Source organism: Dipodomys spectabilis, unplaced genomic scaffold (assembly GCF_019054845.1).
Source record: "Dipodomys spectabilis isolate Male_0828 unplaced genomic scaffold, ASM1905484v1 ptg000234l, whole genome shotgun sequence".
In the NCBI taxonomy this organism is placed as follows: Eukaryota; Metazoa; Chordata; class Mammalia; order Rodentia; family Heteromyidae; genus Dipodomys; species Dipodomys spectabilis.
Genome location: NW_024870911.1, coordinates 3,544,007 through 3,566,201, shown reverse-complemented (window position 1 = coordinate 3,566,201; position 22,195 = coordinate 3,544,007). Strand labels below are relative to the sequence as shown.

At 38.9% G+C, this 22,195-nt stretch overlaps 1 pseudogene; it reads left to right on the top strand.

Moving 5' to 3' along the window:
• Positions 1–3,094: 3,094 nt before the first annotated feature.
• Positions 3,095–20,414, top strand: LOC122124265 (annotated as a pseudogene).
• The last annotated feature ends 1,781 nt before the right edge of the window (positions 20,415–22,195 follow it).

Sequence of the window (22,195 nt, the reverse complement as noted above, 5' to 3'; positions counted from 1 at the left end):
TACCATAGCTAAGATATGGAAGCAACCCAGATGTCCCTCACTAGATGAATGGATCAAGAAAATGTGGTATACATACACAATGGAATTCTATGCCTCCATCAGAAAGAATGACATTGCCCCATTTGTTACGAAATGGAAAGACTTGGAAAAAATTATATGAAGTGAAGTAAGCCAGGCCCAAAGAAACATAGATCCCATGGCTTCCCTTATTTGCAATAACTAATATATGTCTGAGACAAGCAAAAACAGTCTGATAAGTTGATGTTAGGTGAAATGAACCCCAATATAAGGATTCAAATGTTTATTCTTTCTTGCTATTGTTTCTAACATATTTATAAGATGATTTCTTTGTTTCTTTGTATGTCCCTCCCCCACGGTATAACCCCTGTTTTCACTGTACTTGATGTTGGTATAATTTGTGGAGGGGAAGGGAAAAAAACAAACAGTTTAAATAGGGATACAGGTGGACCCATTGCAACAAAAAGATGTACAAGACATTATGCCAAAAAACAAACTTTATAACTTTGACAGGGGAGGGGGGGACAATGGGAGGGCAGGGATGGTAAGGGGAAACAAAGGAGGAGGCAACAATGCTTGATAAGAAATGTACTCATTACCTTACTCATGTAATTTTAACCCCTCTGTATGGTATTTCACAATAAAAACTTATTAATTAAAGATTGGTTTAAAATTTTTTAAATTAAGAATTGATGTAATTGAACATGTTTCTGGGCTATCGTATGACGTTTTAACACAGGGTGAGCAATGAATCTGTCACTTCAGACACTTGCCATGTCTTTATATGAGGAAGCTTCAAACTCTACTAGCTATTTTAAAACATACTTTCAATTCAGATCAACCATGGTTTCCCTAGTGTGCTATGAAACATTAAAATCTGTTCTTGTAGACAACTGTGACCTTATATCTATTAACCATCCTTTTTCTTTCCCATCTCACTCTACTACCTTTTCTTTTTTTTCTTTTTTCTTTTTTTCTTTTTGTCAGTCATGGGGCTTGAACTCTGGGCCTGGTGCTGTCCCTCAGCTCTTTAGCTCAAGGCTAGCACTCTGTCATTTGAGCCACAGTGCCACTTCCGGTTTTCTGACTTTTATTGGAGATAACAGTCTCATGGACTTTCCTGCCCTGGCTGGCTTTGAACCACAATCCTCAGATCTCAGCCTCCTGAGTAGTTAGGAGCCACCAGTGCCCGACTCTAGCCTCCCGGGACTATGGTTCTGCTTTCAATCTTATGAGATCAACCTTTTTTGAATACCACATGTGAGTAGGGTTTGAAAATGTAGCCCATGCCGGGCGCTGGTGGCTCACGCCTGTAATCCTAGCTACTCAGGAGGCTGAGATCTGAGGATCGCGGTTCAAAGCCAGCCCGGGCAGGAGAGACCGTGAGACTCCTATCTCCAATAAACCACCAGAAAACCGGAAGTGGCCCTGTAGCTCAAGTGGTAGAGCGCTCGCCTTGAGCTGAAGAACTTAGGGACAGCACCCAGGCCCAGAGTTCAAGCCCCACGACCGACAAAAAAAAAAAAAAAAGAAAGAAAATGTAGCCCATGTATTCCTCTTAATGTGCCTGGCTTTTGTCACTTAATATCACGATCATCTGTTTTGGTTGTGCAACACAGAATTCATTTGTGTGTGGCCAAGTAGAGCACTGTACATATTGTATATTTTCTTTATCTGCCTCAGTTGGTGGAGACTTTGGTTGTGAGACACATAGCTAAGTTTCTTAGCAATTGTGACTAGTGTTACAATAACCATGGGAAAGCAGTACCAATTCACTGTACCAATTTTCTTTCCTTTGGAGGTATACCCAGCAGTAGAACTGCTGGATCATATAATAGTTCTATATTGAGTTCTTGGAGGAAATTCTATCCTTCTTTCTATCATGGCTTTACTAATTTACATTCCTATGAGAGTTCTCCTTTCTTCACATTCTTACTGGCAATTGTTAGCTTTTTTGCTTTTGATTATAGCCATTTTAGCTGGGCTGAGATGTTATCTCATTGTGGTTTGATGTACTTGTTTGCTGTGCATCAATGCCAACTTCATGCCAATATGCAATGCCACTTTTACTAGTGCCATCCCCGCCAGACACAGTGCAACAGCATGGTCCATTGATAAGAGTAATGAGTATCTGTGGACAACCTCTCTACATGTAGTAGAGAACATCATACTCTCAACAGCTCTGTAAGAAGGATACAGCATATCGATGTCCAAAACAGCCTTTGAACAAATTGACAGCCTTTCTAAGGTCACATAGGCAACAAGCATAAAGCCTGGCTTCTAACTAAAAGTTGATGATTCTAGAAGCCATGAATATAATAATTCCAGAATCAATGTGTTTTTAATCACTATGTAGTTTAATCACTGGGCTGGTTAATGTGGAAAATAATCTATACTCCCACTATTCATCACTGTAGTTTTCATTTCAAATATATAAGTACTTTTTGTTGTTGTTGTTGGTTGTGGGGCTTGAACTCAGGGTCTGGGTGCTGTCCTTGGGCCTCTTTGTGCTTAGGCTAATGCTCTGCCACTTGAGCCACAACTTCACTTCTGGTTTTTGAGTGGTTAATTGGAGATGATAGTCTCATAGGGACTTTTCTGCCTGGGCTGGCTTTGAACCATGTTCCTCAGATCTCAACCTCCTGAGTAGCTAGGGTTATAGGCGTGAGCCACTGGCATCTGGCTATAAGTACAGTTTACGCAGTTTTTGTTTTGTTTTGTTTTTAATCATGGTGCTGGGGAATCTGCAAGTCAGGTTCTCTGCTGAGATCAGAATCAGGACTAACTGGGTACCTTCTGGACATGAAGAGCACAATTGATGTCATCGCTACAACATTTAAGCAAGTATGGGGAAGTTTTATCTGTCTGTGTGAGCTCACTTAGCACAATGTTGGCCATGATGATCATTGAGATAACTTAGCATTAGATTGCAAAATGGAATACACTTAATACCCCAGGCTCTCCTTCTTACTGCCCTCATTTGAAAAGCAAAACACCTCTAGTTTTCCCATTTTATTTGTTTTAAATCTCCTGGTGAGATTTCTTTCGAAGGAAGGTTCTAGTGCTTTAAGAGAAGATGATGAAAATCCTGAATGCAGCAGAAGTTGCTATGGAGGTTTCTTCCTCTTCCTTGTTTGGCTGGACATGCTGGGACCTGGGACCAAGCTTTGGCTTCATGGGGATTTTGTCAACAAGCACAGCGTGTTTTGACAAGGACCAGCATGGAGGTCTTGTTCCTTCAGCTTTCTGGACAGAGGCAAGGATGCCTTTGAAATGTTTTTCTCTTTTGAAGTATAGGCATAAACAAAACGCTCCTTGAAATGATTCCTGTTGTCTTTGATTGTTCCTCTTTTTGCTGTGCATAAAAACAAAAGTTAAAAAAAACTCGATATTTCTGCCATTAGTCATTTTTTTTATAAGTGTGAGTTCATAGCGCACAATTGTGTGGTTATTGGGACCACATGAAATTCTGATTTGCTAAGGGGATTTGGGGCTCAGTCTGAAGCCCAGCCATGGCTTGCAGGTCTGGGGGTGGGGGAGGGGGTGGAGCATCAGCCTAAAAACAGCTGCATTTGCTTTCAAAGCTGTGAGAACAAACCTGGCTAGTGTGCTTCCTACCTGCTGCAGTGCATCTGATTTATGTGCTGGAATCAAGCGTTAGAATCTCTCACCTGGATAATTCTTTTGAAGGTATTTTTGTCTCTGGGCAATTGTACAAATTGATGTTTCTTTAAGGGAACAAGTGTTTGGATGTTACTCTCATATGTCTTGGTATAAGTTTTTGTTTGCTTCTTTTCGTAGAACTCAGGACCTTACAGAGTAGTAGAGAATCCCTCAATTACCGAGCGCTCAATCCCACCCCCTTCCTCCATCTTATCAATGTTTATTCCTTTTAAGAGTTTTAAACCTGCCACTTTTCAAAAGACTCAGGCTTCTAGAGCAGCTCTGTCCACATACCCAGAAAACTAGAAGAGTCTGAGAATTGAAGGTGATGCTTGCCTAATGAACGAATATGTGGGGAGATGCAAGTTTAGTTGAAAGTTTAGGGCACAGTATGGATTGTAATATAGGCTCCAGAAATCTCCTGTAGAATCAGACTGAATCAGGAGTTTGAATTCACAGCCTCCCTGGTTTCATTCTCTTCTTTGTTAGCTTCTTCTACTCCTACTTGCTTAATAGTTCCTTTCCTTTTTTTTTTTTTTCTTTGTGCCCGTCTTAGGTCTTGAACTTAAGGCCTGGGTGCTGTCCCCAAGCTTTTAGGCTCAAGGCTAACATGCATTACCACTAGAGCCACATCACCACTTCCAGCTTTTTCTGCTTATGTGGTGCTGAGGAATCAAACCCAGGGCCTCATGCATGCACAGCAAGCACTCTACCACTGAGCCACCTTCCCAGCCCAAGGTTAACACTCTTACCAACTGAGCCACAGCTCCACTTCTGGCTCTGTGTGTGTGTGTGTGTGTGTGTGTGTGTGTGTGTGTGTGATTATTTGTAGATAACAGTCTCACAGACCTTCTTTCCTGGGCTGGCCTCAAATGATCCTTAGATCTCAGCCTTGTGAATAGCTAGGATTACTGGCCTGAGCCACTGGCACCAATGCTTACCAATTTTTTTTTTGCGGGGGCAGGGGGGTGGGGGGGTCCAGTCGTGGGGCCTGAATTCTGGGCCTGGGTGCTGTCCCTCGGCTCTTCAGCTCAAGGCTAGCACTCTACCACTTGAGCCACAGCACCACTTCTGCCTTTTTTTTCTGCTTATGTGGTGCTGAGGAATCAAACCCAGGGCCTCATGCATGCAAGCCAAGCGCTCTACCACTGAGCCACCTTCCCAGCCCTGCTTACCAATTTTTTAAGGGAGATGTTACTTCTCCACAAATCCTATCAGTCTTCAGAGGGATCTAGCAAGACAATAGGGCAAACACTGTCATTCAAATATTCTTTGTAATTTGTCAAAGTTGAATCCAACCACTAAATTTATTTTTTACATTACAATAAGGCTGTTTGCCCTTTGAAGGTGGACAGAAGTCAGTTAATTGATACTTTTTTTCTCATTCACTATTAAACCTGGAAATAAAATTTTATACTGAGTAAGCTAAAATAATGAAGAATTAGAAGACTCAGGACCAGTAGTCAGGAATTTTATTTGGGATTGCATCTAGATGTATTAAGTGAGAAATCCATGCTTCTCAATCTTATAATTCCCCAGACAAAATAAGCTTCACTTCTATAAGCCACTGTTAAGGATTAAATGACAATGATACATTCTTTCTTGAACTTGTTTCAGTTCTAAAGAATTAAATGAAGAAAGATAGCACTGCCTCTTCTTTCAATGATGATAAATGGCCTCATCTTTTATACTCTTAGAGAGCAAGCAGACTGACTGTTACATTTGTTGCTTTTAAATCTATCTTTATTTGCATAGGTCAGGAAATTGGAGCACATATGTGATTTGTACACCTCAACCTTGTAAGCTTGTAATTGTTATAATACAATGGTATATCCTCTAATTGAGGCCTGTTTAGCCTTCATTTTCATAATTCAGGCACAGTCAGTAATATGGATTATTAGGTTAACTGGAGATATTTTATATTCTAGCCTAGGATTCCATTGATTTGATTTAGATCTTTGCACCAGGAAGTAGATAGCTAAAGAAGAGCATTAAAGTATTAACTAAATATGATTTCTTAGTTATCCATCCTTAGTAGAAACCAATAAATATTTATTTAGCCCTCTGTAGAAAAGTACAACCCTCTCATCAGATAAAAATTTCATTTTCTCTAAGTAATTTTTTATAACCTGATATATATTTGCTGTTCAAGAAGTAACTGGTCAGAATTACAGAGGAGAATTTGTCCAATGACTTCACTGTAAGTGAAAATCTGATTCAGATTTTTTCTCTTTAACATTTATTTCCTTTCAAGCATGTCTCACAATTTGGTAGGATCTAGAGGTTTTTGTTTGTTTGTTTGTTTTATGTTCTGCTCTTTGTGTTAGTCAGTGTATGTATGTCCATAGCCCTTCTCCCAAGGAAGAATAAAGATTCTGAACTGAAGATTAAAAATTCCTCCATAATTGTAAAGTTCATTTTTTGACATAACGACTTGTACATCTCATTGTTGCAATGGGTCCACCTGTATCCCTATTTAAACAATTTGTTTTTTCCCTTCCCCTCCACAAATTATATCAACATCAAATACAATGAAAGCAGGGGCTATACCATGGGGGAGGGACATACAAAGCAACAAAGAAATCATCTTATAAATGTGTTAGAAACAATTGCAAGGAAGAAAAAAACATTTGAATACTTATCTTTTGGTTCATTTCACCTAACATCAACCTATCTTACAACTTTGGTGGGGGGGGTAAAGGGGGGGAGGGAGAGTTGGGAACGGATGGGAAGGGGAAACAAAGGAGGAGACAACAATGCTTGATAAGAAATGTACTCATTACCTTGCCCATGTAATTGTAACCCCTCTGTACAGTATTTTCACAATAAAAAATTAAAAAAAATTCCTCCATACAACAGGCACACCCAAAGCATATCTTTCCTGAAGACTGATCCCTAGGACTTGAGCTCCACCAGGTGACATAGGAAGCGAAAGCCAAGTCTCCAGTGGCCTGCTCTGCACAGAATGCATGATTGCTCTTGCCTTTCTTTGAGCTCTTTGACTCAGTTTGGGAAGCAGCACAATTAGGTTAACTAAATCTTATCCAAGTGCTGAGAATAGCTCAGCAATCAGCTTAGAGGCCCAAGTGATTTCCCTGCCACCTCTGAAGTCAGGTTTGTAATTTTGAGTTCAGAATTTTTAGAATTTTAAAATACAAATAAGATGGATGTAGTGTGTTTCTTGCTTCATGACATGCATTGTTGACATCATACATGTTAGCAGAACTTGTTAGCATTTCTGTAGTGAAACCTGACTATTCACCACAAGTATATTATGAATAGGCTCGTGTTTAATTCAGGCTAGATATTTTTTTGTCTCTGATTAAATCATCTTGCAGCTTTCAGCTTGGTTTCAGATTCTCTAATTTTCTGAGGAAGGCTTCTTAGTCTTTACGTCTCATACAACTGAGATTACAGGCATGGACCACCATGCCTGGTCCTCTTTCACATTTCTTATTTTTGGTATTAACGAGTTATCTCAGTTTTGTAGTCTAAAAGTCTATTTATTTTCATTTCTGAAAGTTTTTTTTTATGGTACTTGGGTTTGAATTCAAGGCTTCATGCTTACTTGGCTTGCTTGCTCTGTTGGTGCTCTACCACTTGAGCCACACCTCCAGCCTGTTTTTTCCCACTGGTTATTTCATAGGTGAAGTCTCATGGGCTTTTATCCTCTAGCTGCCTTTGTACTGTAATCCTTTGGATTTCAGCCTCCTAAGTGGATCAGATTGCAAGCACAAGCTACCAGTACCCAGCTTAAAATCGATTTTTTCCTTACCAGTTGTAGAATTTTAGTTTGTCATTCTGTTATCTTCTAGTTTACATAGTTTCTTATGAAAAAGTGACTATTCTAATAATTTTTTGCTCTTCAGTAATGTGGCTTTTTTTTTAACATCTGGTTGCTGTTAGGAATTTTTTCTTCATCATTTGATGGTAGTGATTGTGTTTGTCATTCTTGACAATAGATTTTTGCGTCTGGCTTTATGGTGCTCATCAAGTTTGGAAAGTGGCCATTAATCCTTCACATATTGTTTTACTAATCTCCTCAGACCTTAATTACATGTGCTAGAATGTTGATACAGTTCATGATGCTCTGTTCATTTTCCTCAACCTGTCCCCTCTGTTTAATTTTGAATAGTGTGTATCTTCAAGCCCTTCTCTTCTGTAGTCTCTAGGCTGGCATTCATCCCAGCACTGAGTCATCTCTAGATTTTCGGTATAAAGGTGATGCACAGAGAGGCTACAGTTACATGTCAGGTAAAGAACATATTTCTTTTTGAATAACGTCATCCCTTCCCTCAATGTCTCCCAGTTTTTCCCTCCCATTCTACCCACAAGTTGTATAGTTCATTTTCAACGTAGTGTCCAGTGAGTACCATTGCTGCATTTGTTTTGCCTTTGTTAATGGTCAGTTTTTCTGAAGGTTTTGGGTTGCATTTTCCTGCTTTTTCATCTATCTATTCATTCTATTAGTCTTTTTATTGGCTACATCATCTTAGTAATTTTGGCTGTTCCTCAGTTTATTTTAAGGATGTGGGCCTTTGTTCTAGATGGCAGATTGACTTATTTTATTTTATTTATTTTTTTGTCAGTGCCAGGCTTGAACCCTGGGCCTAGGTGCTGTCCCTTAACTCTTCAGCTCAGGCTAGTGCTCTTTCACTTGAGCCACAGTGCCACTTCCGGTTTTCTGAGTGGTTTATTGGAGATAAGAGTCTCATGGACTTTCCTGCCCAGGCTGGCTTTGAACCACGATCCTTAGATCTCAGCCTCCTGAGTAGCTAGGATAATAGGCATGAGCCACCAGCGCCTGGCAGATTGACTTATTTTATCATTAAACTTGATGCATTAGAGTCTTCATTTATAAGCATTATAAGGATAGATCTGGAGTGGCACAGAGGCCAAAGCTATGTATCCCTACTATTAAAGAGGGATCCTTCCTAGATCCTTGCATGTAATGATCTGTGTATCTTTCACAAAGTCTTCACTTTTCATTTCATTCATTGAGACCAAAGGAGGATATTCTGTATGAGAGGATCACAAAGGTTCAATAGCTAAGTGCATATGATCATATAAAATGATATTTATTGAAGTGGACTCCAAGAAATGAAAGGGTTTTGTGTATGTGTGTGTGGTTATTTTGCTGGGTTTTTTTTTCTCTCCCTTGTCTCTGTTTTTGCTTTCTGTGCCTTTTGTCTTGTATGTAAATTTATCTGTTTGGGGAAGGGCCAGGGGGAACACAGAAATGATGGGACAAAGGCTGAATCAATTCAGCGATGACACTTGCTAGACATTATATTAGAAATGAACTGTACAAGTTGTGGGGCAGGAGGATTAGGTGGGCAAAAACGAGCAAGGAGGTGCCACTGTTCAAAAAGAAATGTACTCAAGCCGGGCGCTGGTAGCTACTCAGGAGGCTGAGATCTGAGGATCGCGGTTCAAAGCCAGCCCGGGCAGGAGAGACCGTGAGACTCCTATCTCCAATAAAACCACCAGAAAACCAGAAGTGGCGCTGTAGCTCAAGTGGTAGAGCGCTCGCCTTGAGCTGAAGAGCTGAGGGACAGTGCCAGGCCCAGAGTTCAAACCCCACGGCCGACCAAAAAAAAAAAAAAGAAATGTACTCATTACCCGACTTATGTAACTGTAACCCCTCTGTACAGCACCTTTACAATAACAATGAAAATGGAAGTCTTCCCTTTTGCTATAGGATCATTTTTTCCTGTTCCCTGACTGTGTGACCAATCACTTCTTGCCGGTTGTCCTTCTTTTTAGCACTTGTTGCTTGCCTAGCCTCAGAGTTTCTCTTTAATAAAGTACAGACTGGTATCCAGCCAAAATCTTAAGCGGATTCACTCAAAGATGTCAAAAAAAAAAAAAAAAAAAACCTCTCTAGATTTTATGACTCGTGAATATCAGTTTCCAAAAGTTTGTCTGTTCAGTTCGGTAAGATTGCTAACCTACTTAGTATCTGCCTCTTTGTACTGCGATCCTTCAGATAAAACTGGGGAGATTTTTAGGGTTTGCCTAATTTGTCGGTGTTCAGAGTTGTGCTGTTGCTTAAGGCTTAAAAAGAATTGTTTCATATTCAAATTCCTTTGCTTTCCAGGGAACAATTATGGGATAAGCCATGACACTTGAAACAGTAACAGAGGTCAACAAAGAAGTACAGACTGGGATCTTTCACCTGCTTGCTGTGGGTTGTTGCGGAATCCCTGATGATTCTTTCCCACAGCCCTTTGTCTCAAGCAAGGAGAACATGGATCTTGGTTAAACTAATAGTGTTTTCATTGAATTAGACCCAATCGACTTGAAAGCCTGCCTTTATCCTAAGCTTATCTTCAGTCAGTCACAGCAAAATTCTCAGTCAAGGAGTCAGGAAGGAAGACAAAATGATATTTTGACCATAAGATTGGAAAGCTCATCGGTTGTTCCTAAATAGGCATTATTTTGAAAGAATTTTTACTATAAATAAATTATGGGCAAATTTTAGAAGTAGCAGGGGAAAAAATAGGTTCTGAAGTAATGTCTGGCTGTGCCAAGCGCAAAGAAATCTCTTTTAGTAAAATGGAAAAATCAGATAGCTTTAGGATTTTTACAAAATAAGTTTTAGTTGAAGGGAAACTTCAAAACTTTTTTTATAAGTTAACTATTCCTAGCTGAAAGCATCAAAGCATTTACCCAATACAGAGTATTTTCTTATGCTCAGACTTTAACCAAACATGAAAAGATGCTAAATTTGTCCAGCGTTTCAAAGACTTTCATGATGAACTAGAGCTAGAAAGAAAGGGCTTCAACCACAGAATCTATTTGCGAGAAGACTATAAGTAACATCATATTTACCAATGAGATATTGACAGCTTTTCCTTTAAGATGGGAAATAAGGAAAGAATGTCACAATGGGGTACTTCTATTCAGTCTGGTACTTGTAGTTCTATCCAAAGCAGTCAAGTAAGAAAAACTAGTAAAATAAACAATAATGAATTCTTGGCGAGAATGTTGAGAAACCTTTATAGGACAGTGATCAGAGCAGCTGATAATGGAAAACAATATAAAATTCCTTAAAAAGTTAAAAACAAACTAGGCACTATTGGCTCATGCCTGTAATCCTAAGGGGCTGAGATCTGAGGACCACAGTTCAAAGCAAGCCCAGGCAAGGAAGTCCCTGAGACTCTTTGTCCAATGAACCACCAAAAAACCAGAATGGAAGCAGTGGCTCAAATATGTTAGCCTTGAGCACCAAAGCTCAGGGACAGCTCCCAGGCCCCGAGTTCAAGCCCCAGGACTAGCACAAAAAAATTAATCAATTAAAAACAGAACTACCAGATGACCCAGATTTTCAGCTTTACACTCTCTTTGAAATTGAAATAAGACTCTCAAAGAGATGTACAAGACACTATATTGAAAATGAACTTTACAACTTCGGGCGGGGGATGGGGGGAGGAGTTGGAAAGGTGGGAAGGGAAGAGATGGTAGGGGAAAAACAAAGGAGCGGGTAACAATGCTTGATAGGAAATGCTCTCATTATCTTATTCATGTAACTGTAACCCCTCTGTACAGTATTTTTATAATAAAAAAGATTTAAAAAAATTTCAGAGGGGCACTTGCATTCCCATATTCATTATAACATTATCTATCATAGCCAGTACACAGTAGTATAGGTGTCCATGAATTAATGATAAGTGGATAAGGAAAATAAAATAAAATATTCAACCTTAAGGAAAAGAAGGGAATCCAGTAAGCAGCAACATTGATAAGTATGGAGGACCTCATTCCTTGTGAAACAAACCAATCATAGAAGGAGAAATACGGTGATTCTACTTGTTTTGCAATACCAAATACAGTCAACTCCATGGAGGCAGAGAGGAAAATGGGGCTTAGGGAAGGGAAAACAATGGATTGTGTCTCATCTGAGAGATGAGATCATGTCTGTGAAGCACTAAGCAGGGTCCTAGCACGAGACTGCTGGTCACAGTGTCAACTCTCATCTGTTTCCGTGGTACAGAGATAGATTTAAGCCAGAGAGAAGGAAGAGATATCAGATCTCTAATAATATTGCACACAAAGGACCTGGTACACTAGGACAATGTAAAACAACAACATGGCAGCTCGTGGATATGATCAATGTGCTGGTATCCTCTGACTCGGGGAAGTGACCATTTGCTTTCCTGTTCATCCCCAAATCTTTAAAAGAACTAAATTAGATTTGCCTCATTTAGGTGTGACAGATGAGGTCTATTCTAAGGGGAAGGGTCCCTCAGCTCCTTCTTTCCACATATTTATTTCCTTATGTACTTGCATGTGCCAATTGCCTTCATTGTGATTATTCTTTCAGTTTACAGTTCAGTGTAAAACACCAAATCTAAGGGTCTAGATGAGGTCATGTTTAGTTTGACTATGTTTCAGCCCAGTGTCATTCATTAACCATTCAGCAAACGTATGTACATACTTCATAAGTCTTTCCTCGTTTTGACTCGGCACAGTAGTGAAGGGAACTGGAGGTCTTGCTGTAAATAAAACAAGGGAAGGAAATCCATAAGGCTGAGGAAGCAGGAACACTAACAATGAAATACTATCCTGCAGCTAGCTTGGGTCAGTGCCTGTCCACGCTGTGTGGGAGAGCTTTGTCACAGCTCCTTTGTATGTTTATGTGCCTGTCTTCTTTCCTTTACTTTTTCCTTTCTTTCTGATTTTCTTAAATTTGCTTTTAAGTGGAGGCAGCAGTATGTGACGGTATAATGTATAGGCCCCAGGAATCTGGTCTGAAAATATATCCCCTACCTATCTTATCATAACAAAGTGTTGTGGATGTATTTCAAGAATAACATAGCTATGTTTACCTTGAAACTAAAGTAAAAAATTCTTAAGTTGTATTTCTTTCCTCATTGTGTGCTAAAAAAAAAAAAATCACAGTGTACCAATACGCACGGGAAAGTACTCTTAGATATTGGTGGAAAACAAAAGAAAAGCTTCATGTCTGGGAGTACAGTGGGAAATTTGGAATTAGGCTTATTAGGCATGGGGTAGGGGCATCTTTTACAAATCATTTAATATCTCTGAGCCTCAGTTTCTTTATCTTTTAAATGATGTTATAATATAAAATGCTCGTAAATGAATGCATATATATATGCATTTGACATATAGCATAGAGAAATTCAGGTTGTAGCAGCTCTTCATTGAACATTTTTAAACATTGATTATGTTTTCTAATGCCAATTTTGTTATATTTTGTTATATTAGATATTTAAACATCTGTTTTAGTTTCCAAAATAGATATTTCTTTTTTTTGGGGGGGGGGGGGTCCAGTCGTGGAGCCTGAACTCTGGGCCTGGGTGCTGTCCCTTAGCTCTTCAGCTCAAGGCTAGCGCTCTACCACTTGAGCCACAGTGCCACTTCCAGCTTTTTTCTTTTTTGCTTATGTGGTGCCGAGGAATCGAACCCAGGGCCTCATGCATGCAAGGCAAGCGCTCTACCACTGAGCCACCTTATCAGCCCTGCAAAATAGATATTTCTTTTGTGAATATTTTTGTTGTATTTACTTGAATATTTATGCACCATTTTTAATTTGAGAATAATACAGTTCACGATATTTAGAAATATATGATGACTATTACAAAGAGTGCTTAGCTATTTTCAGCTTTATAATCTCTTATGATTGTAGTCTGCTACTTGAAAGTGCACCAGGTATTTTATAACTGTGGAGGAGATGTGTTATGATTATACACATGACACATATGACTATATATGATACATTATATATGATATGATGCTATCACACATCATATGTACATAACATATACATATGATATATAGTATCCAGTTATTACAATGTATGATATATTATTTATAATATACATCCTACATTATATAATATATATCATATGCATATGAAATATAACATCTAGCTATTTTATATATAATATATACATATGATAATGTCTAATTATAATGCACTGGAAGATCAGGGACATACTGGGGCTCTGAATGAAACATCAGGCAATTATATTTGCTATGAAAGGCAAATATAATTTGTGTATTTTCTTATGTCAGAAATATGAATCCCTATTTGGTGTATTAGGTACATGTGTGCACGTGGTATGTGTCTGCGTGTGTATGTGTTAGTTGCACAAAGTGACAAGGGAACCCTTACTTGATAAAGGATCACTTGGACAGAGACACAGAGAAACGAGTGAAGTGAGCAGAGAGTGGTTGGATGTTGGGACAAGAGCTCAGAGTACAGCCTGCAAACAAATTTGTACTCCAGTAAACTACATTTATAGCTGGGCGCTGGCCGCTCACACCTATAATCCTAGCTACTCAAGAGGCTGAGATCTGAGATCATGGCTCAAAGCCAGTCCAGGCAGGGAAGTCCATGAGACTCTGGTCACCAATTAACCACCAGAAAACTGGAAGTAGCACTGTGGCTCAAGTGGCAGAGCACTAGCCTTGAGCTGAAGAACTAAGGGACAGCGCCCAGAGGTCAAGCCCCAAGACTGGAAAAAAAAAAAAAAAACCCTACATTTACAAGTGAAGTTTAACAATGACAAGCTGCCTTAGACTTTGGGCTATTGTTTTCCAACTCTTCATCTTTAGCATTTAAAATAGCTAAAAGAGAAAAGTTTATCTACACGTCTTTGAACTTTAGTAGCGATTCCAGTAAAACTTTATGTTAGTTGTGACTCTGAAGAAAATTAAATTAATAACATCTTCCAGAGAGTTAAAAGAGTTAAAAATCACTCTTTTTCCTGCTACTGCAGACACTGATGAACATTAACATAGGAAGAAAACGGCTAGGTATACCAGACATATTGGGGTTGAAGTGCTAGCTGGATATCACTGTGGTCTGTGGCATTCAAAATGAAATAAACCTTGAAGTGATTCCAGCTGTAACAGTCATACAGCTGAAACCAACTAGTGCCAATTTAGTCAAATAAAACAGTGCATGGGAGTGCAATTTCATGTGTTATAGAAGATTTTCATGGACTTGGAAGTCTGGTTATGAACATCATGACCAGACTCTGGAGAGGCCAAGAGTTTTTATTTGATGCTTAAAAAACAGGGAATAAGAGCAAGATTGTCTTGGTGAAAAAGAGACATTCCTATGCTATCTTGTCCATTATGAGAGCAATGAAAGCAAGTCAATGTAGAAACACCTAAGCATCATGAATCGCGGAATGTGGCACTTCTAGCAAGGGGAAATTTTACCTCAGAAAATAACACATGGCTGTGTGAGGTGGGGGTAAGACAGTGGAATGGGAGGCAGAAATAACCTCCCTTGCCTACAGTGCAATACAGTGACTGGATCTCAAGAGTCTAGCAAAAGTAGGGTTCAGGAGCAAGAAAGTCTTCAAGGCCCAGACACCTTCTCAGAGCCGCAGCAGCCTTGCTCAGCAGATATGGGCCTTTGAGGTTGTCCCAAGACTTTCCTCTCATCTGGATAAAAGAGGACAGGCAGCAGCAGCCTTCTGCACTTCCTCATTCTGGAGTGTCACCCAGCTATCTAGATGATATCACCACAAGGCTCATTTAGAAAATTTACAAGAGGCTATTGTCTAGTGGCAAACACCACTTCTGAACTGTAAGCAGATCTCAGAGTTCTCAACTCCAGGCCATACTTCTAACTAAACTGTGGAAATATCCATCATCGAGGTGTACGCCTACAAATACGTTGTCTATATGAGCTGTGAATTTAGTCTCTGTAACTAGTACTCGGAGCTGACAGTGAAGTCAGGGCTCATGTATTAGAACTTGAAAGTGGGTGATTAAATCAATAAAGTAATACAAATACCCTAAAAGAAAAAAAAAAAAACCACAGAAGTGTCTTAAGTCCAAAGGAAGAAAAAAAAAAAGGCCTGGAAATCAAATCAACTTCGGATGGAATGTGAGAGGAAGTAGTTCTCTATGAATTGTTACTGTTACATCTGAAGAACTGCTGTGTGGACAAGAAGCATGACACAGGAGAGCCCAAAGAGCCACGCTTGTCCAAGACAGACTAGCTGAGCTTGTTTCCAAGGGTCATCTAGTAGAACACGCCTGGAATGCTGGCATTACATTACTGTTGTACAGATACACTCTACATCCTAGCATCATGGAATCCTGATAAAACCTTAGATGATTATTATCGCTCTACCCAAGGTGTATCAACTCTCAGGGAGGCTGAATGACTTACCAGCTATTGAAATGGAAGCCCAGGCTCCTAACTCTTTTTCTGTTGCTACGAGTTTGTTTTCTAGCTGGTGATAAGTAGATTAAGCCATCTCAGATAACATTGTTCAATACAGGTGCTTGGGCTTTGGTTCTATACTTGATATTGCTTAGGGTAGACCCAACGGCTGTAGCAAGTAGATCCCCAACTTGACCCAATGGGAAGATGTCACGTGTTCTGTCAAGTGCCTAGCTCAGTAATTGTAAGTTATTCTTATGAACCTGACACACTTCCCTAAAAACTACTCTCAGGCCAATATTAAAACCATTTTACAAAGGAGGAAACTGAGGCTACATAGCCAGTGAGTGCAGAGCTAGCCCTGGAAGCCAAAACCCAAGCTTCTAACTACAGAGAAATAATTGTGCCCTGAGTTAATCATTATGAGAATCATAATAATTGGCCTAATATCTGGCATAAGAGAACTGAGTTTTTCATACTCTATTTAATCAGTATTAATCAGATCTAAAATGAAACTGTCAAAAATCACTCTTCATCTTCCATCCAAATGGGTGTGGAGAAAGGCGGCTGGCTGCTCCTACTAGCATATCATCCAGCTTCCACAGTCTGCTGGCAAACCATGTATGAAAACTCTTGCTGACACAGCCAAAAGTCTGAGCTTGAATAACTTTTTTTTTTATTTCCAAGGGAGACCTCTGCTGAAAAATACTTCCCTCCAGAGGGTAACCACAAGACGACATTATAGTTTAAGAAAACACAAGTTTGAGTAGAGACTATGCCCGAGATTTAAAAATATATATGTATTATTTTACTTTTTATAAGTCAGAAACCATATGGAATGTCTACTCTCACGTAGCTCATAAATGTCTTTTTCTGATTTTCCTGAAACTTGACTCTCTAAACTCCAGAGTGAGTAGAATCTGATGATGAGCTGGTGTCTGGGACTGATATTCCGGAGGCAGCTGATGGCAAAGGGCAAGCATTCGGGAAGGAAAGAAGATCTGTGGATTGGAGGCATGAGGCGGGAGGTGTCTTTTTCACTTGTCATGTTTTGCCCTGTTCTGAGCTCTCTCAGCACGCTAGCAACTCTCCTATTTCCAGACTAGCCAAACACTGCTCTAGTCTTTTACTGTTGTGGTCTTCTGAGGGATTGAGGATAGTATATCATTGCCATATGAGCATGCTTATACCACCATGTGGATACAAAGGCGAATGAAGGCAGGCAGGGGGGGTTCCTTGGCCATTCTAATTATTTGGTGCCCTGTGGTTCAATCTGTTTTAGATATTTATTCGGCATTAATTTCATGAGGGTGTGGTTGTGACCAAGAGGAGTAATTTATGGTTTTCACTGAAGAACTTTTTGGTTTTTACCTTGGCATTAATAATATATATTTTAAGAAAACCATGGAAACTAGAGGCAGCTTGGCACATATTTCTAATATATGCATAGCGCCATCTCTCCATCTCTGTGCATTCCATAGCTGTGGATTCAACCAGTATTTTGGAAAAAATGCTTCTGTAGTAAACATAGACTGAGATTTTTCTTGTCATTATTCCTTAAACAATACAGCACAATAGACCTAGTACAGATTAAGGCAATATGGAGATGATTTAGAGTAAATAGAATTCTTTGCATGGCTTGTGCGCACATATTATATCATTTTATTTTAGGGATTTGAGAGTGCATAGATTTTGGTGTGTGAAGTGGTCCTGGAACAATTCCTTCAGAGATCCCAAGAGATGCCTGTAGAGTCCTAGGATTTTGTGTGAATCTTTATTGATCGTCCAGCTAGTCTAATCCCCCAGTCTAGCTGTCCGTGAAGGCTTCCCTTGTACCAGTTAGTTATGGTTATCCCAAAATGTCATGGTTTCACACAAGAGTCATCTTATTGTTCACCCATGTATAAGGCAGGTCTGCTGTTCTAGGTTGTAAACATTCCTATCATGTGACCAGGTGAGCCTCGCACAGTGTGGAAATTCTCAGCCTTCTTTTACACAATGGACAAAGAAGTAAGAAGATCACAATTTGTGCAGTGTTCTGACCTCAGGATGAGAAGAGGTGATGCGGCCTACTGGCATTGGAGCCTGACAGAATATAGTCATAAGTAGCAAAGCTTTTAACGTCTACACATATCTGCTTTCTGCTCTGGAAGAGTAATGTAAAAGTTAAAAATAAAAGAAAAAAAACAACACATTTGCACTCAGGTATGGCGACTCATTTTTGTAACCCCAGCCCTTGATGGATAGAGGTAGACACGTTTGGGTTTAAGTCCAGCCTAGGCTCCATAGTGTGATATTGTTACCAAAAACTAACTAAATACAATAAACTATATTTTGCCTCAGAATGGAGTCGCGAATTATTATTCTAGTTTCCTGTTTGCATTTTCCTCTTTCTCAAAACAACAGAATTTCATAAAGTGGTTCTGTCCTGGAGTAGAAAAGTCTTGGAAAAAGTAGAGTGTTGACAGAAATCATATTTTGAAGATTAGAATAAACAATAAACATTAAACACCTAGGAGAATGCCTAGCATATATTAGGTGCTTCAGAAAAATCTTGATTTTTATTTTAAAAAGGCAAAATAGTCCCTTACTAAGGCAATGTTTGCATATGTTCAGAGTTGCTCAAGAATCCTGGGTTTGCTTTCCCTGCATTTACCTATTGGGATGTGATTTAACTTACTGTTATCATAAGTCATAAGCATCTTGCTGCTTTTTTTCTTTCTTTTTTTTTTTTTAAGGAAAAGAAGATAATTTGGGCTGTAGCCATGTTCTCTTTAGAGAAAATGAGGGCATTTAAGGGTTAGTGTTTAACAAAGCTCTCATTGTTGCTTAGCAATGAAAGCCAGGGGTAGATAAACATTGGGAAAAGGGAAACAGAAAGAAGATAAAAAATGGATTTAATGAGTGTGGGTCATTCCCAGGTGGGTGAAAAGAGATTTATATTACTCTGGTATTTACAGCTATAGTATGTTATGTGATTGAAAAATCTAATGAAATGTGTTGAAATTCAGTATGAAGTTCCAGCAGTGAATACAAGTGGGCATTTATTGTTCAAGTACAAAGGAAATGTAAGCTTTTTTTTTTTTATCATGTTGATTGCAAAGGAAACCTGGAACTGGTTTAGAAATCATCCAGCTTTAGAAATCCATCATGCCAAACAGACACTACTGCCACCGTGTGGACAGTGCTAGAACTTGTGGGGAGCAGGCAGTTGAATGGGCTTTTGAGGCTCCAGGCATAGGAAAGATGTACTGTAGCGGTTTTGTTCATGAGCCCCAAAAGCACGTTTGAAATTCTAGCACCTTTTAAAGTTGGAATGAAGGAATTATACATTTTAATAGTTGAAGAAATATAATGTCTGCGGTTTGTGAATATTAACATTTAAAAATCAATCTAGCCAGGTACCAGTGTCGCACATATGTAATCCTAGCTACTCAGGAGGCTGAGACCCATGGGGATCATGGTTTGAAGCCAGCCAGGGCAGAAAAATGCATGAGATTCTTTATCTTCGATTAACTAGCGATGGATGGGAAGTAGAGGTGTGGCTCAAGTGGAAGAGTGTCCACCTTGAGTGAACAATCCAAGTAAGAGTATGAGACCCTGAGTTCAAGCCATATTATCAGCACAAAATAAACAAATAAGTGAAATAAAAACAAAACAACTTTGCTATTCCTTTCATGCAACAATGAAATCTACATGCCTTAGGGGTTTGATATACATCCACTATTTTAAAAACCACACAAGGAGTTTCCTTAAATGAGTAAGTTTCATGTAATTCCTTTCTTCTTGGAACCCACATTTGGATTCTCTGCCAACAGGCTTATAGTCTCATGTTTAATGTAGCTATATGGAAAATATGGGGTCTGTAGCCAGAAGCAAGGGCAGCAGACCTGTGATCACTATGACAGAATTTGTCTCCTGTAGACTCCTTGTTTGTGTCATGATAACAACGAAGATCCTCATCCAGTTCTATTTAAAGTAAAGGAAGTGCAGTGTATCAACTGTGACAAAATCCAGCATGCCCTACAGATGTGTAAAGAGTATAGCACATTGTTGGGAGAATAGTATTGCTGTATGTGACATCTGTTTGACAAAGCCATATCATTGTGAAAACTGTTGAGTTTGTAGGATTGGTCAGAAAGGTTTCCCCCCCCCCCACACACACACACTGAAATGTAACTTATGCTTAGCTATGAATCATTAAGGAAATCATAAGTACACTGAAAATGTTTTCTGACAGAATTATCCATTCACGTATGTCATGCTGTTATTGCTCATACCTTGTCATGTAGACATCTTTTACATGGAATATGTTATGAAGAAATGTTGAGACCACCAGTGTTTGTTGTAAATGCACTCTGCCTTAGCTATAATGAGACACTGGAGACAGCCGGATGATGAGACAGCATAGACTTCCACGCTGTCTGCACATCAGAACCTGGCTGTGGATATTCTCTGCAGGGACTATGATGGGTGATCCACAGTCCAGTTTCATATTTGAGGCGTGCAATGTAAGATCTGTGAATCCTACAGTACTGCTCAAGCTGGAGGATGTCAAATTTCACTGGGTCGGCAATGAAGAGCATCTACTTAGCTGGAAAAGTCAGCATCTTGTGACATTAGAAAAAGCTCTGTGGAAAAGTGTTCTATTGGTCATCATGTGTCATATTCTATACATTAGAGTTGATGTGTTTTATACTAGGGTCAAGGCATAACATCGTATTATATGTACTTAGGATTGGGGTCTGTTTATAACCCTACTACTGGCATAATAAATAACCAAACAATAAGTTGATAAATAAAATGAATCTAGATAAGCTCTGGTCAGCTGTTATATTCTTTTCTATACCCACTTCCATATTTTCCATTACAAAGAATAGATTGTCTTCTTTATAGTGTATAGTTGGGGTATAAAACCACTAAACTTCCATCACAGCAATGATTTGAAATGTTGGTATCTATTTAGAAAGGGTAATGATTCTAATAGCTAGGTATGATCACATACATTTATAGGTCCAGTAGTTTCTAATTCTGCTGTCAATGATCTCAAAACAGAACCTAATCCAGTTGTCCACTGATCACTAAAAAGAGAAATCTAAACACTACAAATAAAAGAAGAATATCACAGAGGAATAGCTGAGCAGTGTGGTGTTCCCAGTTAGTAGATTAGATGTGGCTTTTGTGTTCTCTTATATTCTTTGGATGTGATTTTAGTGTTTTGTAGACTTGAAGGTGAACTGAAGATAATTGATATTGGATAAAGAAGCTTTAGTTTTTTTAATTATAGCAGCTTGCTATTTTGACAGCATGGTGCTCAGGTTGAATATAGTCAAAGTAAAGGGGTATCAAATATCCCTTCTCAGATGAATGAGCGGATGATTAAATATCAGTGTCAGTATCCTTGAACATATCCAAATGAGCAGCACCCAGCTACAGCTCTGTTAGAAGTGATGGGATTTGATTGTGGTCTGAAGCTTTCAAATACTACATGGCCTCTGCTTTCTTTTAGGGGGGCTCTTTCCATTCAAACATGACGGACTTGTTAAAATGCTAGTTAGTTGTTTTCCTTTAATGTCATCTTGGTATGAATCCAGTGGTTGTAGGGCTCTCCTTTGTGGGTGGGTTTATTTCTGCATTTTAAATGTTTTCTTTTTCATTTTATCTGATACTTTTGAACAGAACAAGTACTTCCATCAAGTATTGTGTCACTGTTAAAGGGTAATCCTATCTAAGAAAGTGTTTCTTGGCAGAGTTGGATTTTAATCATTCTTTATAGATACTCTGCTGGAAAAGTAGAATTAAGTGTCAGATAATTATTTATTTTTTATTGTCAAGGTGATGTACAGAGGTGTTACAGTTACATAAGTAGGGCAAGAAGTATATTTCTTGTCAACCCTTCCCTCATTTTTCTCCTTTCCCTTCACCCTCCAAGATAATTTCATGTTACATATGAAAGACAGCACTGTGAATGTAAATATATTGTACCTTTATGAATGTGAATATATTGTACCTGCCTTATTATATATAGTAATGACTGGATTCTCAGAGCTGTTTTTGATATTTCTCTAGAATCTTTTCTTTCCAATTATGGAAAAGCTAATAACAATAGTGTCAACCATAAAAAAGATTTCTACAAGAAATTTAGAAATTGTTCAAAACAGAGTTAGCATTGCCTAAGAAAATTCCTTCCTTTCCCAGGGCTCTTTATTTCTGCAATTGCAATTTCTTGAGATTTATCACTAGAAAATGAAAAATGTGGGTGTATTGAGCTGAAACCCTGTCACAAACTAACAATAATGAATATCCATCATGGATTGGTAAGCTATTTTTTAATATCTCAGCTTTCTAAGAGGTAGATCT